We start from the raw sequence: 24,537 nt of genomic DNA, 5'->3' as shown, positions 1-24,537 counted from the left end.
TGTTTGAAAATGTGAAAGAAAATGAAGTTCTTGATTGCTCAAATCGCAGGGATAAAACTTGTATCATGAGACGCTTGAAGAAAATAAAATGTTCATCAGGTCTTGTGAAGTCACTTAAGTCAGAGACAGACGATGAACTGTCGAGCTGTTCGAATTTTCCAGAAAGACCCATTGGACATACGTGGAAAGAAGACACAACTGCGTGGGTTGTTGGACACGGGAGCCGTCTTAAGTGTAATACCAATTGAGACCTGGAGAAGAATTGGTTTCGACAAAGATGACCTGATTGACTCAAGAGTACGTCTGTCAGCGGCCAACAAGGGGGTCGTCGGGTTATAGGTAGGACACCAAAAATAGCCTTAAACCTAGGAAAACCCATTTTGTGGATGAACTTTCTGGTGATGGAGAATCTAAATGAATCTGACCAATTCATTTTAGGCAGAGATTTCATCACTAATTTTGATGTAACGATTGATCTAACGAATGATTGAAGAATGCGATGTTCAGGATTCGGTACCGGGAAAAGAAGTACGTAGTTAAACCGGTGAATTTGATCATGGCGAATGAAAAAAAGAATCCAGTTTTCTTGAGTAGGAGGGTAAGTATGAAAGTGAATGAGGCGGCAATAGTAAGTTTACGGATGAAGAATTATATTGAACTAAGTGACAATAAACAAAAATGTATAGTACCCAATCCAAACAGTCAAATTGCTGCTATTTTAGGAAGTTTCTTCTCGATAACCAAGAGTGGCCTCTGCGTCGGTGTCTTGTTGAATACGCTTGATATACCAATCACAACCCAGAGGGGGAGGAATCTAGGATACGCACTGCTCGTGAAAACTAGATATGATATGACTGAAAATGTGAAAGAAAATGAAGTTCTTGGTTGCCCAAATCACAGGGATAAAACTTGTATCATGAGACGCTTGAAGAAAATAAAACGTTCATCAGGTCTTGTGAAGTCACTTAAGTCAGAGACAGACGATGAACTGTCAAGCTGTTCGAATTTTCCAGAAAGACCCACACTAGAGGAATTCGAGATAGATAATTCAGTATTTTCAGAGGTTGAACATTTAAGGGGGGAGGTAACAGACAAACAGCTCGAAGCCATCAAGGACGTTCTAGATAGGAATCAGGATGTTTTTTCGAGACATAAGGCAGACATTGGATGCTGCAAATTTGTTGAACATGAAATAGAGTTAGAAGAATCGGCGGTGCCGCATAGGGAGGGGGCGAAGCGTATGATCCCAAACAAATCGGATGCTTGCAGAAAAGAGATAGAGACCCTACTAGAGTATGACATGATAGAACCATCCAAATTACCGTGGGCGTGTGGAGTAGTGATGGCTAAAAAGAAAGGACGCCAACTTAGGTTTTGTTGTGACAATCGATATCTGAATTCCGTCACAGTGAACAATGTCTACCCATACCTAGGATAGATGAAAGTCTCTCAAAATTAGCTGACGCAAAATTTTTAACTCTTGATCTAGGGTCGGCCTTTTGGCAGGTACCGCTGAGGAAGCAAGACAGAGTATGTCATCATCATGGTCAAATGATGGTTTTGATGGAACACGTCAAAGCGAGATACAGACTATCGGATCTGATACGAGCCCAGAAGAATGACAAGATGACGAGTAACCTCTCCAAATGGATCCGGACCGGGGACAAGGAGAAAAGAGACCTAGAAGAGGATAGTTACAAGATCTTGAGCCAGTTCTACAAGGAGGGAAAGGACTTACTTTATCACACAGCTGATGGTGTGGTAGCCTGCAAGAGGAAAGATGAGGAAAAGATATTACACAAGCATAATTTCGTCATAGTACCACAGCTATACCGGACGGAAGTGTTGTTCAGATCGCACGACCAGATGGGACATCAAAGGATAGACAAGGTACAACAAAGAATAGTACAGAGGTTTGATTGGCCAGGGTTGAGAAGGGCTAGCGAAAGGTGGGTGAACGCATGTTTGTTGTAATTGCAAGTGAAGGACCCTAGAAAATTGAAATTCCCACTTAAGTCCGTGGAAAGCTCGGAATTTAGCGAGGTCGTGCAGATAGACCATCAGAAGATCTGCATGACGGACTCGGGATACAATCAGATACTGGTAACTATAAACCACTTCACTAAACTGGCAGAAGCGGTACCATGTCAGACGGCCTCAGCGGAAGAGACTTGTGATCATTTGATGACGCACTTGATATCACAATATGGTTGTCTGATGACATTCCAGTCGGACAATAGGAAAGCCTTCGTGGGGGACCTGACAAAGGAACTGATGAGGAGATCGCATATTGCTCAAACGCATTCAACAACCTACCATCCTCAAACAAACGGATTAGTGGAGAGGCAGAACAGAACTCTGGTGAATATGCTCAGGGTATTTTGTTCGAAATACATGACAGATTGGGACAAATATCTGCCACAAATGGTAGGGGCGTATAAGAACACGCAGCACTCATCAACAGGGATCAGTCCTTTCATGATGCTGACTGGCAGGGAGAGAGCAAAAATACGAAGGGAAGAAGACGTCGCCGCAGGCGTACGTGAACGAAACGGTCAGGAGACAACAAGAATTGACCGAGCTCTGTAGAAGGAACACCGCGCAGGCACAGATGAGACAGCGGAAATAATACGATGAAAAGATACTTCAGGCGAAACCGTATGCTGTGGGACAATATGTCTGGGTGTTGCAGAATGTCATACCCCCCAAAAGGACTAAGAAGTTACTGAAGAAATGGAGAGGACCGTTTATGATAACGGAGGTACACCAGCAGGGCCGGTTCTTTCGCTTGAGTACAGGGCTTGCGGCGCACTACAAAATCTGAAACCTCACGTCCCATCTCCGGAAGACTGGTGTGTACCACAGAACATGGGAGGACTAGATTTTCTACTGGTAGAACCAGCATGTGAGATGAATGAAAAAGGCATCAGAGAGAGGAATGGCGGCAATGAGGATGTGAGCATGGATGATAACGAGAAGATAGAGGTGGATTCGAACGAAGGATCTTTTGCGGAGGAAGATTGGAAAGATCCAGAGCAGAACGAGATACCAAAGTGGACAGAACCAGACCAGCCGATGACCACAGGGACGAGGAAAGGCAATCGCACACGGACGGGCATGAGATACAACAGGTATGGTGACGACTTCTTGATTGATAAGATACAACCAGATGAGATAAGCGAGGAGTTGGTGAACGTGGGCGAGCTGGTAGCCGACGAAGAGTGGAAGATCATCGACGACAGCGAGCATTCCTTGCAAAAAGACTACTCAGTACCGGAACGAGAAGTAGACCTGGTAAAAAGCGAGATAGAAAGAAGGGAAAATACAAACCTGAGGTTACTGGAATGGATGCATAATCTTGAGACTGACGAAAGGGAGGCGCAAAACATCCAACAAGTAGACGTGTCAGCGTTGAAACATGTGAAGACAGGGAATCCACTATTTGGTTGGACAGCCACAGACCAGCCGCTAGAAATACCACCGTATAACTTGAACCCAGCTCCATCGACGGGGACGTCGATAAATGTTTTTGTCCGGGGAGTGGGGTAGGACTTACCCACACCGAAAATTTGATGATAAAGAAGATCAGGGAGGTAAGAAAGACTAACGGGTTGGAGTTGGATCAAGAGGAAGCTGAGCCTACCATAGGAAAAAATTTCATGACAAAATTCGAGATACCGAATGAACAATCAGAGAACATCCTGATCACAGACAGCGACTTCATTTTGTCAGATAGGACGAGTGCGATCTGCATAACAGCGGAAATGAGCTTCAACACGTGACTGGAAGCAGACTCTAGAAGAGAATATCAGAACGTGGAGTTCATTTTTAGGCAGAGGCCTGGGTTAGGAGGAATGGCTGCGCTTCCTCCTTCAGTTTCTCAAGCTCCAGGTGAATATCTGTGTTTTTGGTGACGAGGGTCAACGAGAGGAACACGGTCGACCCCGAGCACGTAATGTTGGCACTAACGAGGTTCAGGGACTTCCTGATCGAGAGAGGGATACGAGAGGTCTCAATGCCGGCTTACGATCCAAACAGGGGCTGGTTGAACCCTAGGGAATATTATGACATCCTACATGTGGTCTTTGAAGAAACGGAGATAATGGTGCACCTACACAGGGAGTATTACTTGAGTATCGCCTGAGCTTTGAATGGACTTGGAAGTTTTGAGTTGGGAGGCACAGGGTTCTTGAGCTAAGTAAAAGGGGGGCACGAGTCAGGTAGATAAATTTTAATGTAACTTGCAGGACAATTAAAATATGAAGAATTAATGGTGCTTAAACATAAAATGAATCTGCATTTTTAACAACTACATTGAATCATTTTAATGGAGTTGTTAGGAAAATGTGAAAACGTCCTAAAGGTAATAATGAGGGAGGTTTAGGCTAGGCACTAGCAAAAGCATCTTAGTCTGAAATTAAATTTTATTTTCAGATTCATTTGCAAATTGAGTTGACAATCAAACTACACTTGCTCGAACGAAACAGCCGAGATCTCGAACGTTTCTTCACTAGCAGTACTAGAGGAGGACCTTTCTTGAGTTTAACTGGGAAGGTATTTCTTGAGTTAGTTTGGTGAAAATATTTCTTGAGCTTGTTGAAACGTGAGATCACTAGAAAAGAAGCATTGATGGCGGATCGTTTCTGGAAGTCTATGCCAGCAGCGCTCAAAAGACCCACTCTCGATGAGCTATAAAAGAGCTTGAAGGACCTCGATTGTACGCAAGTGGACGAAAGATTGGCGGTACTGTTGAATGCCATCCTGCAAATGGAAGCACAAGTCGAATGCAGGGAGTCAGCGACTGAAGCCGTGTTGATTGTGGGATACACTTCAGATGGAGTATCAAATCAGGAGCAGACCAGATGGCTATCCTGGAATGTGGATGAAGGCCTGAGAGGACATGACCTTGCGAGAAACACTGGCTTAAGCAGCAACACGGAATACGGTGCGGGAGAGTTTCCACTTCCGATGAGACCGCCAGTAGGAGCGGGGACTCAGTCCAAAGTAAACCAAAGTAGATGCTCCACTCGCAACAAACAGAGGAGTCGTATCCGGATTTCGGCAGCATGAAGAGAGAGTTGTAAAGGGCCCTAAGGGAACGGGACAAGACCATTCTGGATAGGGATTAGGCAGCTCTTGAAAGGGATCAAGCCAAGCTTGATCGCGAGCAGGCAACACTTGAGCGAGATAAGGCAAATCTGGATTGGGATCTGCTGATGGCAGAACGAGTGCAAGAGAGCAGATGCTACAAGAAAGTGTAGCCAATTGTGATCAAATAAAGTCAGAACGGAAAAAGACAGACGGAAAAAGAGCTCTGAGAAGATGTGAGGTCCGAAAACTAGTCGGAATTTGGCAATGGAAATGAACTACGGCCGAAAACCAAAGAATTTTCTACAGTTTGATAACTTCTGCTGTTGTGCATTCGCGTTGTGCATTTTATTTTTCAACGCCTTTTTCTACTATACTCTAGTTTTGATTCGAGATTACGAAGAATCTGAAGTTGAATTTGAAGGTAGCACACTTTTCGTCGTCAACGTTTCTTGACTAGCAGTACTAGAGGAGGACATTTCTTGAGTTTAACTGGGAAGGTACTTCTGGAGTTTAACTGGGAAGGTATTTCTTGAGTTAGTTTGGTGAAAATATTTCTTGAGCTTGTTGAAAAGTGAGATCACTAGAAAACGTGAGCTTGTTGAAACGTGAGCTTGTTCAATATTTCTTGAGCTTGTTGAGACGTGAGATCACGGGACAAGGCCATTCTGGATAGGGATCAGGCAGCTCTTGAAAGGGATCAAGCCAAGCTTGATCACGAGCAGGCAACACTTAAGCGAGATAAGGTGATTCTGGATCGGGATCTGCTGATGACAGAACGAGTGCAAAAGCAGAGGCTACAAGAAAGTGTAGCCGATTGTGATCAAAAAAAGTCAGAACCGGAGCGGCTACAAAGGAGGCAGCAAGCGGTTGCGAGTGGGAAAGAGAAAAAGAGGACTACGACCGAACCGGCTGTCGCGAGATCGAGACCAGAGTCGCGAATTGAGGTAGACGAAGCTCCTCGAGCGGGCGGTCGCTTCAACCTGGACCGTGCGGCCCAAGAACACATGAACGAGGGCCTGGAAACATGGACGACTCCCGAGCCAGTTCATTCCCTGCGCAATCTTAAGGCAATACCAGTTGGGTCTTTGATGGAAATCTCGCTGCCGGGATTGACGCCCAGTTCCACCAGTAGTAGCCAAACCGGGACAGGTACGTCGAGCCTCAGGGAGCTGCAAGAGAGGTTGCAGTCAAGGGCTCGCGAGAGTTCGGCAAGAGAAGAGCGACCTCCCACCTGGAGAGACCACCCAGTGAGGAGTGTATTAATCGCAAGCTACAAGAAGAACACAGACGGTGTCTATCACAGGCATAACCGGATGGATTGGACAGCGGTGCAACGCGCGAGGAGGGATGCCTTCCACGACTCTTATTGTTCTTGGGCTGAATATTTCACACAACCCAGGATGCCAGAGGGTGTAGTCCACTTGATTATAGGGGACAGCCTGTTACGAGTGTTGACGCGAATCCAGGCGCATTGGCAGGTGGGGATCTTGAGTTTTTCTGGTGCTGCAACACCCCAGATGTTAGCGTCGCTAGAAATGCTGGATATGGCGAAGATGAACACGGTCAGACTGATGCTAGGAAGCAATGACATGTCCAGAGGCGAACAGAGGAACATGATGAGGCTGCAGGAAAAGATGAGTTTCTTCACTAGCAGTACTAGAGGAGGACCTTTCTTGAGTTTAACTGGGAAGGTATTTCTTGAGTTAGTTTGGTGAAAATATTTCTTGAGCTTGTTGAAACGTGAGATCACTAGAAAAGAAGCATTGATGGCGGATCGTTTCTGGAAGTCTATGCCAGCAGCGCTCAAAAGACCCACTCTCGATGAGCTATAAAAGAGCTTGAAGGACCTCGATTGTACGCAAGTGGACGAAAGATTGGCGGTACTGTTGAATGCCATCCTGCAAATGGAAGCACAAGTCGAATGCAGGGAGTCAGCGACTGAAGCCGTGTTGATTGTGGGATACACTTCAGATGGAGTATCAAATCAGGAGCAGACCAGATGGCTATCCTGGAATGTGGATGAAGGCCTGAGAGGACATGACCTTGCGAGAAACACTGGCTTAAGCAGCAACACGGAATACGGTGCGGGAGAGTTTCCACTTCCGATGAGACCGCCAGTAGGAGCGGGGACTCAGTCCAAAGTAAACCAAAGTAGATGCTCCACTCGCAACAAACAGAGGAGTCGTATCCGGATTTCGGCAGCATGAAGAGAGAGTTGTAAAGGGCCCTAAGGGAACGGGACAAGACCATTCTGGATAGGGATTAGGCAGCTCTTGAAAGGGATCAAGCCAAGCTTGATCGCGAGCAGGCAACACTTGAGCGAGATAAGGCAAATCTGGATTGGGATCTGCTGATGGCAGAACGAGTGCAAGAGAGCAGATGCTACAAGAAAGTGTAGCCAATTGTGATCAAATAAAGTCAGAACGGAAAAAGACAGACGGAAAAAGAGCTCTGAGAAGATGTGAGGTCCGAAAACTAGTCGGAATTTGGCAATGGAAATGAACTACGGCCGAAAACCAAAGAATTTTCTACAGTTTGATAACTTCTGCTGTTGTGCATTCGCGTTGTGCATTTTATTTTTCAACGCCTTTTTCTACTATACTCTAGTTTTGATTCGAGATTACGAAGAATCTGAAGTTGAATTTGAAGGTAGCACACTTTTCGTCGTCAACGTTTCTTGACTAGCAGTACTAGAGGAGGACATTTCTTGAGTTTAACTGGGAAGGTACTTCTGGAGTTTAACTGGGAAGGTATTTCTTGAGTTAGTTTGGTGAAAATATTTCTTGAGCTTGTTGAAAAGTGAGATCACTAGAAAACGTGAGCTTGTTGAAACGTGAGTTTGTTCAATATTTCTTGAGCTTGTTGAAACGTGAGATCACGGGACAAGGCCATTCTGGATAGGGATCAGGCAGCTCTTGAAAGGGATCAAGCCAAGCTTGATCACGAGCAGGCAACACTTAAGCGAGATAAGGCGATTCTGGATCGGGATCTGCTGATGGCAGAACGAGTGCAAAAGCAGAGGCTACAAGAAAGTGTAGCCGATTGTGATCAAAAAAAGTCAGAACCGGAGCGGCTACAAAGGAGGCAGCAAGCGGTTGCGAGTGGGAAAGAGAAAAAGAGGACTACGACCGAACCGGCTGTCGCGAGATCGAGACCAGAGTCGCGAATTGAGGTAGACGAAGCTCCTCGAGCGGGCGGTCGCTTCAACCTGGACCGTGCGGCCCAAGAACACATGAACGAGGGCCTGGAAACATGGACGACTCCCGAGCCAGTTCATTCCCTGCGCAATCTTAAGGCAAACCCAGTTGGGTCTTTGATGGATTGACGCCCAGTTCCACCAGTAGTAGCCAAACCGGGACAGGTACGTCGAGCCTCAGGGAGCTGCAAGAGAGGTTGCAGTCAAGGGCTCGCGAGAGTTCGGCAAGAGAAGAGCGACCTCCCACAAGAAGAACACAGACGGTGTCTATCACAGGCATAACCGGATGGATTGGACATCGGTGCAACGCGCGAGGAGGGATGCCTTCCACGACTCTTATTGTTCTTGGGCTGAATATTTCACACAGCCCAGGATGCCAGAGGGTGTAGTCCACTTGATTATAGGGGACAGCCTGATACGAGTGTTGACGCGAATCCAGGCGCATTGGCAGGTGGGGATCTTGAGTTTTTCTGGTGCTGCAACACCCCAGATGTTAGCGTCGCTAGAAATGCTGGATATGACGAAGATGAACACGGTCAGACTGATGCTAGGAAGCAATGACATGTCCAGAGGCGAACAGAGGAACATGATGAGGCTGCAGGAAAAGATGAGTTGCATTCTTGAAGAATTGAGGATCTATCTAGATCCAGCCATTCTTACTATTAGCACCGTCCCTTACAACATGATGGCTGTTCAGAACGCGAGGGAGATAAACGACCGGGTGCGCTATCTCAATGAAATCATCAGGCAAATACAGCCGAGGAGCGTACTCCCCGTGAGACTACTTGACGTGGCAGGCATGATGGAACACTCCCTTCCGGACGATGCGTCTTCGAATGGCATCCACTTCGATAGGTCCAGGGGCATGGAGTGGCTGAACGGTGTCTTCCAACGGCACATTTACCTTCTGGAGTCAGACCTGCTACAGACGAGCCAGTTCACCTTTGGTGCACCCCAATATCTCCCTTTTTCGCTGCTAGGCCCTTGTCCGATCGTTTGCGAGGAGGGACCGACTCTAGAGAGAGCTCTAGGAGCAGCAGGAGCAGGCAACTGGGAGCCACACCGATGAAAGGAGACGAGGAGGAGTCATCCACACCCCAGAGCTCGGTAGTGTCCTCGGTGGTGGTGGTGGTGGACGACAAGAAGACGGAGAGACCAGGAGAGACGAGCAAAGCACGATATCTAGAGAGAACAAAGGATCTGGACCTGGAAGATCTGGCATGTAGACAAGATTTGGCGGATGTTCTGGGGCTTAAGAATATGTCGCACGAGGACTTGAGCAGGCATCACTGTGTGGATTGGCTAAAGGCCCACGAAGCGCATTTCTCGAGAGCCAAGACACTGGAAACTGCAGACCTAACGGGAATACCACAGAAATCGATAATGGGCCCAGTCAATTACAGGCACCTCAAGCAGTTAGGGAGTACGGGTCTAATCGTGGAACGTCCCAAGCATCGAATGGGTATAGCCAGGATCAAAGTGGCAATTCCTTCACAACTAAGGATGGTCGAAAAACTTCTTGAGCCGAAGAGCAAGGGGATCCCGGACATCGGATACCTGGGCGCAAAGCTCACCGAAGACCCGAGGTATGGTAGATCCTGTGGGACTTCACAGCTAGCAAAAACCTTGGCAGTGTACAATCGATCAGATCCCGGAGCAGCGAGAGCAATAATCGTGGCCGGATCGGACTTCGAGGGGACGTCACCGAAATTATTTTGACCAGAAACCCTAGTGTACCTGCTGCCTGGAGCGGAACTGAACCAGATGCTGACCATGGTGGTGGCTATAAAATCGAGTACAGAGCTGTTGCTATTCGCGGGGATGAATGACCACCTGCATGCAGCAGGACTTCTAGAGCATTTGAAGGGCGCGGAACCAACCCCCACGAAAGTCTCGGAAGCATTTCAGACGCTTTTTGCAGCAATGAATGAGGTGGAGGAATTGGTAGCTTCTCGATTTGGACCAAAAACAAGAGTAGTGATCACTTCATCGCCAGGCTACGCGAGCATGCCAACAGCATTACATTTCGTGTATGCCTTGATAGGAGAGGGCAATGTGTGGCGGATGCTTATGGCCGCTCCGAATCGCGAGTTGGAGCCAACAAACTTGAGACTTCTTAAATCTGAACTGGCAGCGGCATGGGCGGATGTATCTCTTGCTCTGAGGGGATTCTACGAGTTAGCAGACATCTTGAATATGCTGGATGAGGTTCTCTGCCATCAGGTGTCGAATCTCGCCAGACAGCTGAAGTTGGGGTAATCATCCTGCGCTAACCCCGCTAACAGCCAGCCTGTGGTTCCGGAGCATAGATTTGACTATCGCGAGCTCCACCAGCAGTGCGAGAAGACCAAATAATGAAAAAAAGAATGAGACCGCGGCCGAGAAACAATTAGAGTCGATAGGATATTGCTTAACACAAGAAAGAGGCAGATGGCTATTTCTGACCCCGAGGCTTGAGAATGCGACGGACAATACGAGGGAGAGTGCTCCAACCCTCATCAAACAAATATGGAATTTTCTTGAGGAGCAGCTAGAGGTGGCGGAAGAGAGGGATATGACGGTGGGGACATTTGTGATGAAGTCACTGTTGGAGGTTTCTGTACGAACCATGCAAAGGGCGAGCTGAAGACCAAGAGGGACCTTAAAATTTTAAGATTCTTGAACATGCTAATGTGGGAGCATGCTAATGAAGTCACTGTTGGAGGTTTCTGTACGAACCATGCGAAGGGCGAGCTGAAGACCAAGAGGGACCATAAAATCTTGAGATTCTTGAGTCCATGCTGGGAAAAGAAGTATCTGAAAGAGGTGTTCTACGCAGGAAACACCATCTTTGAAGCGTTCGTGCAGGAGCTCTTGAGTATGCCCATCAACCTCTTGCTGGCTTTGTATCTGGTGTACCCCAGGTACCTGTTCAAAATGGTGCCGGCGTACATGTTCAGTATGGGCGTAGGAACATTCCGGATTGATGGGTATCTGACGCTGATACTCTTGACGCATGGGGAATTGATGGTGTTTCATCGGTTGATGAAGTATGGTGAACCCCTGTCGGTAAGGAAGGCTCACCCGAGTATGGAGACTTAATCAAACAAGTGTGCTGCCGGACTGAAGACATTGCTTGTGGAGTACCTGCTGATGCAAAATCGATTTTTGATGGGCGAGGAAAGAAACCCCTAGACGAGAGAAGAGTTGAGAGAGGCTATTGGGGGCATACCCCTTCTGACTAACTTGTGTTTGGCCGTGATATCCGACCCAGTGGGGATGATCAGAGGCTTGGGGAAGTGGTGACCTGCGTCTACGGGCCAGCAGTGACGTATGCATTCCCGGATCCACTCGTGGTGGCGTATCGACACTCGGTGGTGTATGTGAGCCTGATCAGCATTCTAGATGGGACAGCACTCAACTGGTGCAGACAAGAAGACTTGAGAGCGCAGATGAGTGAGACGGTGCTTTTTGTAAAAGTAAAGGATCCAGAGCTAGTGGTACAAAATTTCAGGGGACAACTGCAGTGCAGAATGGGAGGAAAACGGGACGGTTCCATCGAGGTCTATCCCAAGTTTTGGAACCTGAATCGAGTGACGAAGGACAGGAGGGAAGTCATGAGAATCCCGGCGTGGACGAGGAGTTTCGATTTCACGAAGAAGGAATTGGAAACGATACTAGAGCGGGAATGAGTTCCCGACGGTGAGAAGAATGACCCTGGGAATGAACAGCGTCTGGTAATCCCTTCCCTACACGCGAGAGCCACAGTAGAAAGACAACAGAGAGAATTCATGAATGGCTGGGATTCTTTGTTCATTGGATACTCGGCAGCGGTGTATTTCCACACGTGTGAGATTAAGCTAAATTCGTGGACTACACAAGCGAAGAAGATGCGAGGCTCGATGGCCCTCAAGTTTGAAGTTCGAGATGTCTTTAGAACACTTGAGGAGGCTGGACTCGAGAACAAACTGCCAATTTATGACGATGGAAGGATGATCGTGGAGGAGCGTAATTGGCTCTGAAGGACGATATGATGTTTGCCACGAGAAATTACCGAGCGCCTTATGGTCTGGAGGAGTTGGAGTTGAGGCATGAAGGGAAAAGGCTAATTGCAGCAGGACCCCTGTATGTATCCTTCACGGAGTTTAAGACAGCAGACCCGACAACACCTTTACCCCTGTCTGTGGAAACCCCAGGAGACAGAAGGAACCTTCCAGTAGAGAACAGAACCACTGCCGCGCTAGAGAGGAACCAGCCGGAGTCAGGAGAGGGGAAGAGCATGGACGAAACCCTCAGCGAAGCTGGAGAGGAAATGGAGGTGGGAAAAACGCCAGACGGAGGGGCAACGAACAACGAGTTTAGCCCCGGCACCACCTGTGAGCTACTACAAGAACTTAGTGGGGAAGACTGGGCAAACACGGCCACCCCACCTTTGGGATCTCCCCGGAAGAATCTTGAGCTGCAACTACCGAGTGAACCATCTAACATGGGTATGGTGCTCCTAGCGGACGAAGCAAGGGAGGAGAACACCTTTCCAGGCAACAAAGACATGTTTTTGAGCACTGGATGAGTTCAACCAGAGGGTGGAAAACAAAGTTGGAGTAGATGACTTCAAGGAAGAGCTGTGGAGTACAGTAGTGAAGTTTGTAGAGCCAGTCCTGATCGCCACTGGACTGGACGAGAAAGTGAGGAAAGGGCTGCTCGAGAAGACGATTGGCCTAAGGAAGAAGAAGCAGGACGCCGGTGCTAACCCATGTAAAGATAAATCTAATCTAAACAAAAAAAACTGATGAAAAAAAAGTGTTGAGGTGGATGATAAAAATAAGACTAGTAATTTGATTTAAAATTCTAAAAGTCTTAAGGCTAGAGAAGGGGCAGGCAAGAGTTGGAAAAGAAGGACCTGGACAAAGAAGTGGAGTCAGTGATGGTGGTGACAACGCCCCCGAGTAAGGGAATAAGGTCCAAAGGAAACGGGAGACAGAGGAAGCGAGTCCTTCGGCGGATGCAGTTTCAGAGAAGAATCTAAAAGAGCAAGCTCCCAGGATTCTAGCGCGAGGGAAAACAGCGGCCTACAAGAGTAGCTCAGCACCCAGGGGGGAAATGGAAGCCTCGACGACTCCGGGAACGGAGGATGACTTCAAACCCCAGAAGACCAATGTGAAGAGGGGTTCGACTAGTGGACAGACGTGGTAAGTGGACATCCGCAAGGAGTGGCTTTCGACGCAACATCAAGCCATTGGGGAGCAAGTGACGTGCGACCCTCTGGAGAGAAATGCGACGAGGAATACCGCTCGGCCTTGGTGGATAGCTCTGGAGACTAGAGAGTTGCCTGAACGAGCTTGATCTTGGGGTGTCCCGCAAGGGGCGGCATTGGGCTACCCAGCAGAAGGCCGAAGTTAACAAGCAAGAGTTGGGAAACCAGTTGGGGCGATCTTGGGAGAACCTGCTGCTTGAGTATTTTGAAGATGTGATGAGAGCAGCGTCATCAGCGTTGCCATTGATGGCGAATCCTTTTTTCCACACGGCAGGACAGTTGATGTTCACGTTGAGTTTTTCGGGAGCGGCATTGGAGGCGTTGACCTCGCACAATAAACTTAAGCTGGGCGGAAAGAGTCTTCATTTGTACCAAATGCTGGTGCAACATATTGCTCGAGACAACTCGGGATTAAGCCTAGCGAGAAGAAAAGATCCCATTTGTTTCTTGAGGTGGATTATGTCAATGATAACCGACACTACTGTACAAATGTGCCATCAAAAAGCAAAGGGAAGTAAAACCATGGAAAGGAGAGTCTCCACTGTTATCCTGAAAGTATATCAGAGAACTGGAATCGAAAAAGAAGAGAGGTCAAGGCAATCTCTAGAGAGCCATGGGAAATTTGATGAAATACAACAAGAAATTCGAGGAGGTGCATGACGTACATCGTAACTTGTAACTTGGCCCGAGCAGAAGAATATGCGAAACCCAGAAAACGTAGAGAATATCAATATGTGTCTGGAGTGATGGGAATAGCTTACAACCATTTCTTGGGTTCGGAGGCCGGAAACGCCTATATGAATTTCGAGGTGGTGGAGTTGTTAAAGTTCTGGACGGAGAAAATCGTCGAGATCGATCCGACGGAACAGGAAAGGCCAAGCGTGGGTCTGTTACTTGAAAAGATACCAGAGGTGATCAGCGTGCCGCTCTCGAACAAGAGGGTCGAGCTAAAGATGGGAAAATCTAAGACAAGTTGGTCACAAATTTGGTGACTGTTTGGAAGTTGGTGAGACTCTCTTGGTGCCCTCATCCCCACGCGAGTCTGATTGAAGAAATCAAGGACTGAGCGAGACTGTCAAAAGCGAAGGATGAAGATTTGGGGAAAATGAATGTGGTGCACAAACCAATCTTACTTCATCGGAAAAAATCAGAGGAAACGACGAGCAAGCAAGAAAAACTAGTGAAGAAGATGGAACCGGGTAGTTGTCTGGACCTGGTGTGTGGAGGTGGAGAACATTCTTGTGATGGACGATCCTGCGTCAGAATACAATTGTTCCAGAAGGAAGAGCTAGCCACGTGATTTAGTGACATCACGGAGAAGGAGAAAAGTGAGGTGCAGATAGTGGCTGAATGCTATGCGAGCACCACGGTGATTATAGCAACGGCATTGGGATTCTTCTCGAGGATGTGCAGCTTGCAATCACTGGAGATGCTAGAATCCGGGCACCAATTGGTGACGGCTTTGAGCGTGGAGTCATGGCCTGGAGTGTTACAAATGGTCCAGAAGCCCATCCGAGGATGGAAAATTGGTCTTGAAGCGGAGATAGGGTTTCCCAATTGGTGCTCGCAGTTTACCGACGAATGCGAAATCTCTGGTGAGATCGGTAATAGCCAATCTGTGTGGAAGCCACTACCAATTACAAATGGCGATGGTGGAGACATCTAGTCAGAGGGTGTTAATTGACAAAGCCTTCTCGATACCCAAATGTGCACGCCTGGCCCGAATTTCGCATCACTCACAGAGACCGTTGAGGAAGATCCTGGGAGCTGTGCCGGAGGATCAAAAAGAGAACTTGAGTGAGGTCTGGGGGAAGAATTCTTGAGCTTAGAAAGCGAAAACACGAGTGATTTCTAGAGACAGAACACGATCGCGAAAGCGATTAATAGTGCCCCAGCCATGGAGGAAAATGACGTAACACATGAGAACATGATGGAATTTGAACCTCTGCTGGAAACTTCGGGATAACGCAACCTCCGGAGTATCAACCTGACACATGGGGAATGCCCATGCCACTGCCTGGCACAGAAAGTGTGATATCCGGAGCATTTCAACTTCTGCTTGATATGAAACGTGGAAGAAATTCGGTCAATCGGGTTACCTGACCATCCGCACAAGGTCACCCTTTTCGTGGTGAGCTCGATGCCGAAATATCGAGAGTCGAGGTGACGAAATATCGAGAGTCGAGGTCACCAACAGCGGAATCAATACATGCCATTGATTACAACCGGAGACTTGAGTCCCCCTATGCTATTGGCAAGTTTGACCTCAACAGCCACGAGGTCAAAGAAAAATATACAGACATTGGCGGATACAAAGCTTGAAATGGAGGTCTTCAGTCAGTGTGGATCTCGAGGGCTCGGTGACTACAAATCCTCGCGGACGAAAATGGCCCGGATGAAACTGGAGGGACAACTCGGCGTGGTTGAGTACAGTCGGATTACAGTACCCGACTCAGTCCACATGGGGATTCCGCCGTGGGTTATGTGGAGATGCTCAAGGCGAGAAACTCAGCGAGAGGGCCCCTGATGGCCTGGAGCGAAAAGCACGCCATGCAGGAGTACTTGAAGCAACTGACGAAGGACTCTTATCTGAATCGGAAGGAATATGGCACTGTGATGTCCTCGGAGGCAAATGAGATCGGGCTGGGAAAACTGTTAGAAACCTCTTAGAGGGTGGCCCTCCAGAGATACTTCGACGAGGCCATTCATGCACCGGCGAAGGTGGCAGTGTACCTGGCCTACTCATGTGCGAGAACTGACTTGCAGGTGCGATTGGCCTGGTGCCTAATGGGGATCAAGAGTTCGGAGTACGAGGCCAATAATGACTCGAAGTCGAAGGAACAGGAGCTGGAACTGATGGAATCCCTGCGAGTGTTGATTAGCAGAGACGATTCCGCGATAGCCTGGGCTAATTGCAAAGATGCTCCTTGCTTTGCGAGGTTCGTGGTGGAAGCATTCCCACCCCTGTACTGGAAGAATGTGTAAAAATTATTCAGCAAGGGGCAGTTGATCGTGAACGAAATTTTCTGAGGGCTCTCCTGGAGCTATATCAGGACATGCCGCTGCTCATACCGAGTAAAGAGACTTTTGATAAAGAAAGCTATCGCAGGCTGGAGATACGCCAACAAAGAGTTGAAAGTAAGCCGTGAGTCAATTGAGGCAGTCAGGCAACAGAAAGATTATGCAACCCTGGGGAAGCTGAAATCATTCCAATATGTGTCAGGCATACCAGGGATGGCGTACAATCCCTTTGTGGACGAGGACGCCAGTGAGGCATATTTTGACTACGAGCAGGTCTTGATACTTGATTTCTGGGTCAAGCGAGTCAAGGAAACTGGCATACTGATGGCGGAACAACCCAAGCTGGGAATTATTTTGGAGGAAAGAGTGGTCGAACCCTCTGTTCCTGAGCTAGAGGGGAAGTAAGCTTTAAATGTGGTTCATGGGACGGTCCCTTGAAGACCACCTTAGTAACCATGTGGGAGCTCATGAAGCATGTTTAATCTGGGATATGACGGCAGATATCGTGTTGGGTTTGGTTGATTTGGCCATGATACATCATATGCTGGCTCTGATGCCCGCTAAGTTTGAGGTTCGAGATGTCTTGAGAACACTTGAGGAGGCTGGACTCGAGAACAAACTGCCAATTTATGACGATGGAAGGATGATCGTGGAGGAGGCTCATATGGCTCTGAAGGACGATATGATGTTTGCCACGAGAAATTACCGAGCGCCTTATGGTCTGGAGGAGTTGGAGTTGAGGCAAGAAGGGAAAAAGCTGAATGCGGCAGGACCCCTGTATGTATCTTTCTTGGAGTATAAGACATCAGACCCGACAACACCTTTACCCCTGTCTGTGGGAACCCCAGGAGACAGAAGGAACCTTCCATAGAGAACAGATTCACTGCCGCGTTAGAGAGGAACCAGCCGGAGTCAGGAGAGGGGAAGAGCATGGACCAAACTCTCAGCGAAGCTGCAGAGGAAATGGAGGTGGGAAATACGCCAGACGGAGGGACAACGAACAGAGAGTTTAGCCCCGGCACCACCTGTGAGCTTCTAGAAGATCTTAGCGGGGACGACTGGGCAAACACGGCCACCCCACCTTTGGGATCTCCCCAGAAGAATCTTGAGCTGCAACTACCGAGTGAACCATCTAACATGAGTATGGTGCTCCTAACGGACGAAGCAAGGGAGGAGAACACCTTTCCAGGCAACAAAGACATGTTTTTGAGCACTGGATGAGTTCAACCAGAGGGTGGAAAACAAAGTTGGAGTAGATGACTTCAAGGAAGAGCTGTGGAGTACAGTAGTGAAATTTGTAGAGCCAGTCCTGATCGCCACTGGACTGGACGAGAAAGTGAGGAAAGGGCTGCTCGAGAAGACGATTGGCCTAAGGAAGAAGAAGCAGGACGCCGGTGCTAACCCATGTAAAGATAAATCTAATCTAAACAAAAAAAACTGATGAAAAAAAAGTGTTGAGGTGGATGATAAAAATAAGACTAGTAATTTGATTTAAAATTCTAAAAGTCTTAAGGCTAGAGAAGGGGCAGGCAAGAGTTGGAAAAGAAGGACCTGGACAAAGAAGTGGAGTCAGTGATGGTGGTGACAACGCCCCCGAGTAAGGGAATAAGGTCCAAAGGAAACGGGAGACAGAGGAAGCGAGTCCTTCGGCGGATGCAGTTTCAGAGAAGAATCTAAAAGAGCAAGCTCCCAGGAATCTAGCGCGAGGGAAAACAGCGGCCTACAAGAGTAGCTCAGCACCCGGGGGGGAAATGGAAGCCTCGACGACTCCGGGAACGGAGGATGACTTCAAACCCCAGAAGACCAATGTGAAGAGGGGTTCGACTAGTGGACAGACGTGGTAAGTGGACATCCGCAAGGAGTGGCTTTCGACGCAACATCAAGCCATTGGGGAGCAAGTGACGTGCAACCCTCTGGAGAGAAATGCGACGAGGAATACCGCTCGGCCTTGGTGGATAGCTCTGGAGACTAGAGAGTTGCCTGAACGAGCTTGATCTTGGGGTGTCCCGCAAGGGGCGGCATTGGGCTACCCAGCAGAAGGCCGAAGTTAACAAGCAAGAGTTGGGAAACCAGTTGGGGCGATCTTGGGAGAACCTGCTGCTTGAGTATTTTGAAGATGTGATGAGAGCAGCGTCATCAGCGTTGCCATTGATGGCGAATCCTTTTTTCCACACGGCAGGACAGTTGATGTTCACGTTGAGTTTTTCGGGAGCGGCATTGGAGGCGTTGACCTCGCACAATAAACTTAAGCTGGGCGGAAAGAGTCTTCTTTTGTACCAAATGCTGGTGCAACTATATCAGGACATGCCGCTGCTCATACCGAGTAAAGAGAATTTTGATAAAGAAAGCTATCGCAGGCTGGAGATACGCCAACAAAGAGTTGAAAGTAAGCCGTGAGTCAATTGAGGCAGTCAGGCAACAGAAAGATTATGCAACCTTGGGGAAGCTGAAATCATTCCAATATGTGTCAGGCATACCAGGGATGGCGTACAATCCCTTTGTGGACGAGGACGCCAGTGAGGCATATTTTGACTACGAGCAGGTCTTGATACTTGATTTCTGGGTCGAGCGAGTCAAGGAAACTGGCATACTGATGGCGGAACAACCCAAGCTGGGAATTATTTTGGAGGAAAGAGTGGTCGAACCCTCTGTTCCTGAGCTAGAGGGGAAGTAAGCTTTAAATGTGGTTCATGGGACGGTCCCTTGAAGACCACCTTAGTAACCATGTGGGAGCTCATGAAGCATGTTTAATCTGGGATATGACGGCAGATATCGTGTTGGGTTTGGTTGATGACGCGAGTCTACATGATTTGGCCATGATACATCATATGCTGGCTCTGAAAACAACGAAGCAGAATGGCAGACCATCTACGGAACCCTCCGGGGGAAGTTCTTCGAGTAATTGGTTGAGACAGGGCACCTGTCTAGCTTCCAGTTGAAGAATGGAAGGACACGTGTGTGGCACGGGCCATTGTCTGAACACGCTGAGTGAGCAACATCGCCAACGAGCTCAGTTGTATGGAAGGTTAAGCATGTCGGACAAAAGTGAGATGAAAAAGATTGCAGACTGCCACGGAGTGACGGAAGTGAATTTGATCACTGCCTTGGGACTTTACAGTATGACGAGCTCGATCGAATCACTAGAACGACTGGAGCGTGCCCACGGGCTGGTTACGTCCTTAAGTGTGGAAGTGTTCCCTGGAGCGTTGCAGACGGAGCAGAAAATTGGAGGTTGGCGAGAGGCTCTAGAAAACAAGATGAACTTGAAAGACAGTGAGTCATATCATAGAACCTACTGGTTCGAAATATCTGGTGGGTTCGAGCTCCGCACCATATTGCAATAGCAAATACCCCACGAACATGGTGGTGATGGATGCGAGGACGCAGCAGGTGTTGGTCGAGCAAATCTTTTCTGTACCAAAATGCGTGAGGAGGGCCAGGATGTCGGAGAGGTCATATGATTTACTGACGAAGATCATTCGGGCCGTCCAGAACAGATCTGAAGGCGAGTTGCAGGAAATGGTGGGTGAAGATTTCATGAGGTTGAGTGAGGGTAATGTGAGTGAATTCCAGAAGAAGAAGGCGAGCGGAGCGTTACCCGCCGAATTCCCCACCATTTTGAAAAGGACGACGTACCTCGGATTATGACAGAAGTGGAGCCGTTACTAGGAGCTTCAGCCAGTGTCGATTGTGGTGGTTAGTGCCAAGCTGGCGGTACGATGATTAAAAGCCAACGCGTGCACGAGTGAGCAGGAGACGGTTGTGCTGACACCCGATCAACTAAGTAGAACTACAACTTAGATCTTTTCAGAACCACCTGCAAGGTTCTGAGGATACCCAAAGCCATTGAGAGGATATGGTCAAGGCTCCCAGCTAGATATAGGACTGGGAGCCTACAAGAGAGCATTCCCAACGCACAGGAACGCTGTTACAACGGCGGTGAAGCGAGTAGCTGGAGCGCTTTGTGCTACTGAAGCCGAAAAAGAGAGGTCTTACAAGCTGACCTAGAACGGAATGTGAGTCTGTGGCTGCACAACAGCTTTTGCAGGAACCGGGAGCAAAAGGTGAATGTGGACTCACTACCTTGATGCAAACCGAGGCTCTTAGAGCAGGACACGGCCCGCAACTACATGGACATGCTGGAGAAAGTCCTAGAAGACAGCGAGGCAGAAGAACAAGGACAAGAAGAAATGGAATGAAAACGAAAATGTGACACAAGATGGAAGTGAGAGTGAAGAGAGAAGGAGAAAAACTTAATTGTCTTTGTGCGCTAAAACTGATACCAATCAACTAAGATTGATCATTGAAACTTTTAAACTTTTTGTTTTGTGAGGGCTGAAATAAAAGCAGACGATATTGTTGGAAACAGTGAAATTGTTGTAAATTGTTGAAAAACAATGAAAAATTTTAGTTGATGCTATTAACATATATATATAGAGAGAGCATAGGTGAGTATATTTACCTACTTAAAACCGTCTGAAGTTTGTTACATGTGTAAGACACATGTTCACGATGTGGCGACTTGGTAGGGTTTTAATACGCTCGCACGAAGAGGATGAGTACCTCATTACCTTTCCTAGCCACAGATTTTCTTGGTTTTAATATTTAGGCAAACACATAAATGAATGATTATACTGGGTGAGTGACATTAAGTTAATTTTAACGGTTACGTGGCCGTGCCACGTATTAAATTTTTTATCAGCAAGAGCGAGAAGAAATTTTATGGCGAGATGACGTAAGTCGTCAGAAAAGAAATTTATCTAGGACACTCCTCATAGTGCAAATTTCGTGAAAATGTTGAAAGGCAGTGAAATGTAATTTTATGCCATTTATGACACGCAGTGAGTTGAGGTGGAGTAGATAAATTTCATTTTCTAATGCGATTTGTAAGGTTGATTATAGAGAACTGGAACACTACTTGACGATAACCCGGCGTTATGCGATCAATGGGGACAGTACAAGCCTCACAAACGGGCTACAAAATTGATCGTAACGATCCTGACTGATATAAATGCCTGTAACAACAATATATCTATCAACAACAAACGAGAGGATCGGATCACATCTTGTCTGGGGGGATGATTTCTATTGATTTTTTTACTTTTTTACTGTTTATGGTTTTTTCGGTTATTTTTATGTTTTTGTTTTTCTTGGGTACTATACTACTTTTTGATTGGTTTTATATATATCTTTTAAGTGTTTTTGGTCACAAACCTCTCAGGGAACAAGGGAATGGCCGATCCCCCCACCCTTCCTGGTTCGTTAATTTTCGGTCTTAACTAGGTTAAAAAGCTATTCACGGTAATCCGGAAGGCTTCCGCGTTCCGAACTACCCTTCCACCCCGGCGGTTTTGGCCTAATAAGGGCGTTAATGTGAGCATCCGCTCGGCGCGGAGTGCTCGTTAACGGTTCTGCCGGTCATGATGTTAAAAAAGAATAACACCCAGGAGCGCCATAAAAACATCTATGTAACATTCGCCCGGAAGATACATATCGACAGAAAATAAAGCTAGGTTCTAAGACGACTGGCCAACGTCTAAACAGAGCTCTACATGCTTTTCACCGTCTCTACCAAGCCAGTACTTTCGGTGGTCTTTCTAACATCGGGTCGACAAAAACGTTACTGCTTTCGGCTTCGGTCAAAACACTCAAATTAACTAGATTACATGCAGAAATAGTGAGCTCATGGCTGGGTCTCAGTATACCCAGACCACGAGGTCACTCCTAAAATCAGGGCTACTACTATTTATTGAATTTTTATTATTTTTGTTCAGTAGATAAAAATCATCATCTCCATCGAAGATGGATTAACCCTTTTCCCCAACTCCTAGCTTCTCATCTTAGCAGAATGAATTCAGATGTTAATTAGATTCAATTCAGGACGTAATAGGGAAGCTAAAAGTTTGTATAAGATGATAAAAGTTTCAGTCCCGAGACCCCTCCGGATTCTCGAATCCGGGGTAATAAGACCTTTAACTTCCTCCCGGAAGGCTGTCTTCCACCCTTCACCGTTGTTCGCAACGGCCTTGCAACTATTGTAGCGACACAATAGTTGCAACTCGGAACGGTCTCTGCTACTTCTGCAATCTGTTGTTGTTTCTCAATCACAATTCTCGTTGTTGACGCTATCGCAACTAATATTGTTGTGTTTTTCTCCGGTTTTTTTCCAAAACGGCCATTTCTGACGTTTCTCAAAAATATGACGTCATACTTCGAAAATTTAAAAATTTGAAATACCAGAATATTCCAGCGTTCACCGTTTGACTAGTCGTCCCAATAACGTTGTTAATCTCTTAAAACCGTCAAATCGGAAGGTTCGCTGCTAAAATTCCGAATCTGCTGAATCTGCATTTTGGCGCATTCTGGTCGAATGTCACATACTCCCCGGACAGTCCGGTCAATGTCCTCAATGAATCTCGCAATGTTCGTAAAATTGGTACAGTGTCATCGAACAGAATTTACAAAATGCACGAAATTACTTTTATCCGCGTCATATCGACTTACTGCAGAATATAAATGGCATCATACTACATCACTATAGCCTTCAAATTCTTTCATTAATCTGCACATTGAGGATATGACCTAAGATAAAAACATCCTTTCCGACTTCCAATGTCAATTTCCTGATTAAAAACTTCTTCTCCTAGATTTAAAAGATGCTGGTTTGCAGGACAGTCCTGCCAACCAACAAACTAAAATTACCCTACTATGCTCCTTCCCTTCGGAAATCTTGCTTTTTATTGTCCTGAATATTAAAACTAAAAAACTCTGTGGTTGGAAAGAACAATGAAATAATCTCCCTCTTCGAGAGATTACCCAAGTCTTTCATATCACCACAAAGTGATCAGTCGTCCTAATTGATTAAAAGCAATCATGCAGGCTGGAATATTTAAATATACTCTTCACTCAAGCCTTTCTAAATAAATAATAAGTAAGTGTCTCTAAAGCCACTTAACTAAAATCAAAATGCAAATTTATAAATGCAACAAATTCTTTAATGTTCAAAACTCAACCAAATGTTTCAGTTTTCAATTACAACTTGGTTGCTTAGTTTCTCACTTGAGTTTTTTTTCACACACATAAAACAATTCTGAGTTTTAACTTCTTCTTTTTCCGCCTATTCTTTGTTTTTTTCTCTTTTCGTCGTTTAGAAGTTTTAAAACTTCTAAATTCTTCTAATTTTCCTTCTTTTTGCAACTTGTTCTTTCGACCATTCGTCAATGTTCCATCTCTTCCTCCTGTGATACTGACTCTGCACTTTCAGTTTATGTGTCTTGCAACACATCATTAGCTATTCTGACGCTGTTGGAAGCAGTCCTTCAACACTTTTGCTCTTCTACCCTCTGTTTTCAACAAGGTAGGGGATCCACGTTAGATTCTCTGTTCCTGCAGAAGCTGTTGTGGAGACACAACGTCATATTTCTCTCCAAATCTTCCTTCAACATCTTTGCCTTCTCCTTTCCACTACGTTCACTTGTCCCGGATATTCTTTTCACAGCGGTGGTCACTGCATTTCGATGAGTCACGAAAGCTCGCTTGAAAGCTCCTGCTCCAATGTCCAGCTGATATTCACTGTACACTCTGCTGTGCTTCGACATATGCTTCTTAGCATATTCGTACAACCATGCAGTCATGTTAGCTCTGAACCATGGCATCAATCGTCTTCTTGCCCATATCTTCTTCACTTCCATCGGAATGTTTAGAATCTTGTACATTGTCTCAAAAAGATCTAAATCTGTCAGACAATACAATTTCCGCAACTGTTCTCTCGTTGGCGCTTCCTGTCTTTTGTTCTCTCTTACATGAGCTTCCAGCCATCGTATCGCCATCATAACTCCAACTATCACTATTGTTATGGGCTGTGATGAGTCTGATAAACCCATGGAGGGCAGCTCTCCAGAGTCCCAGATCAACACCAGATTACTACGCTCGGGATACCACCAAGTCTACAGCAGGCAGTGGCAGGAAAACTCGTCATGTGTCAACATGATGCTCC

The 24,537-nt window shown here is 46.8% G+C and overlaps 1 protein-coding gene across 3 annotated transcripts in view; it reads right to left on the bottom strand.

Annotated features, from left to right (window-relative positions):
* Positions 1–24,537, bottom strand: part of LOC134841414 (bridge-like lipid transfer protein family member 1) — a 469,521-nt gene that overhangs the window by 291,715 nt on the left and 153,269 nt on the right. The gene's annotated exons all lie outside the window — the stretch shown is intronic.

The sequence above is a fragment of the Symsagittifera roscoffensis genome, chromosome 3 (assembly GCF_963678635.1).
Source record: "Symsagittifera roscoffensis chromosome 3, txSymRosc1.1, whole genome shotgun sequence".
Classification (NCBI taxonomy): Eukaryota; Metazoa; Xenacoelomorpha; order Acoela; family Convolutidae; genus Symsagittifera; species Symsagittifera roscoffensis.
The sequence above is the reverse complement of the archived record's forward strand: the minus strand, read 5'-3'. Positions and strand labels throughout refer to the sequence as shown.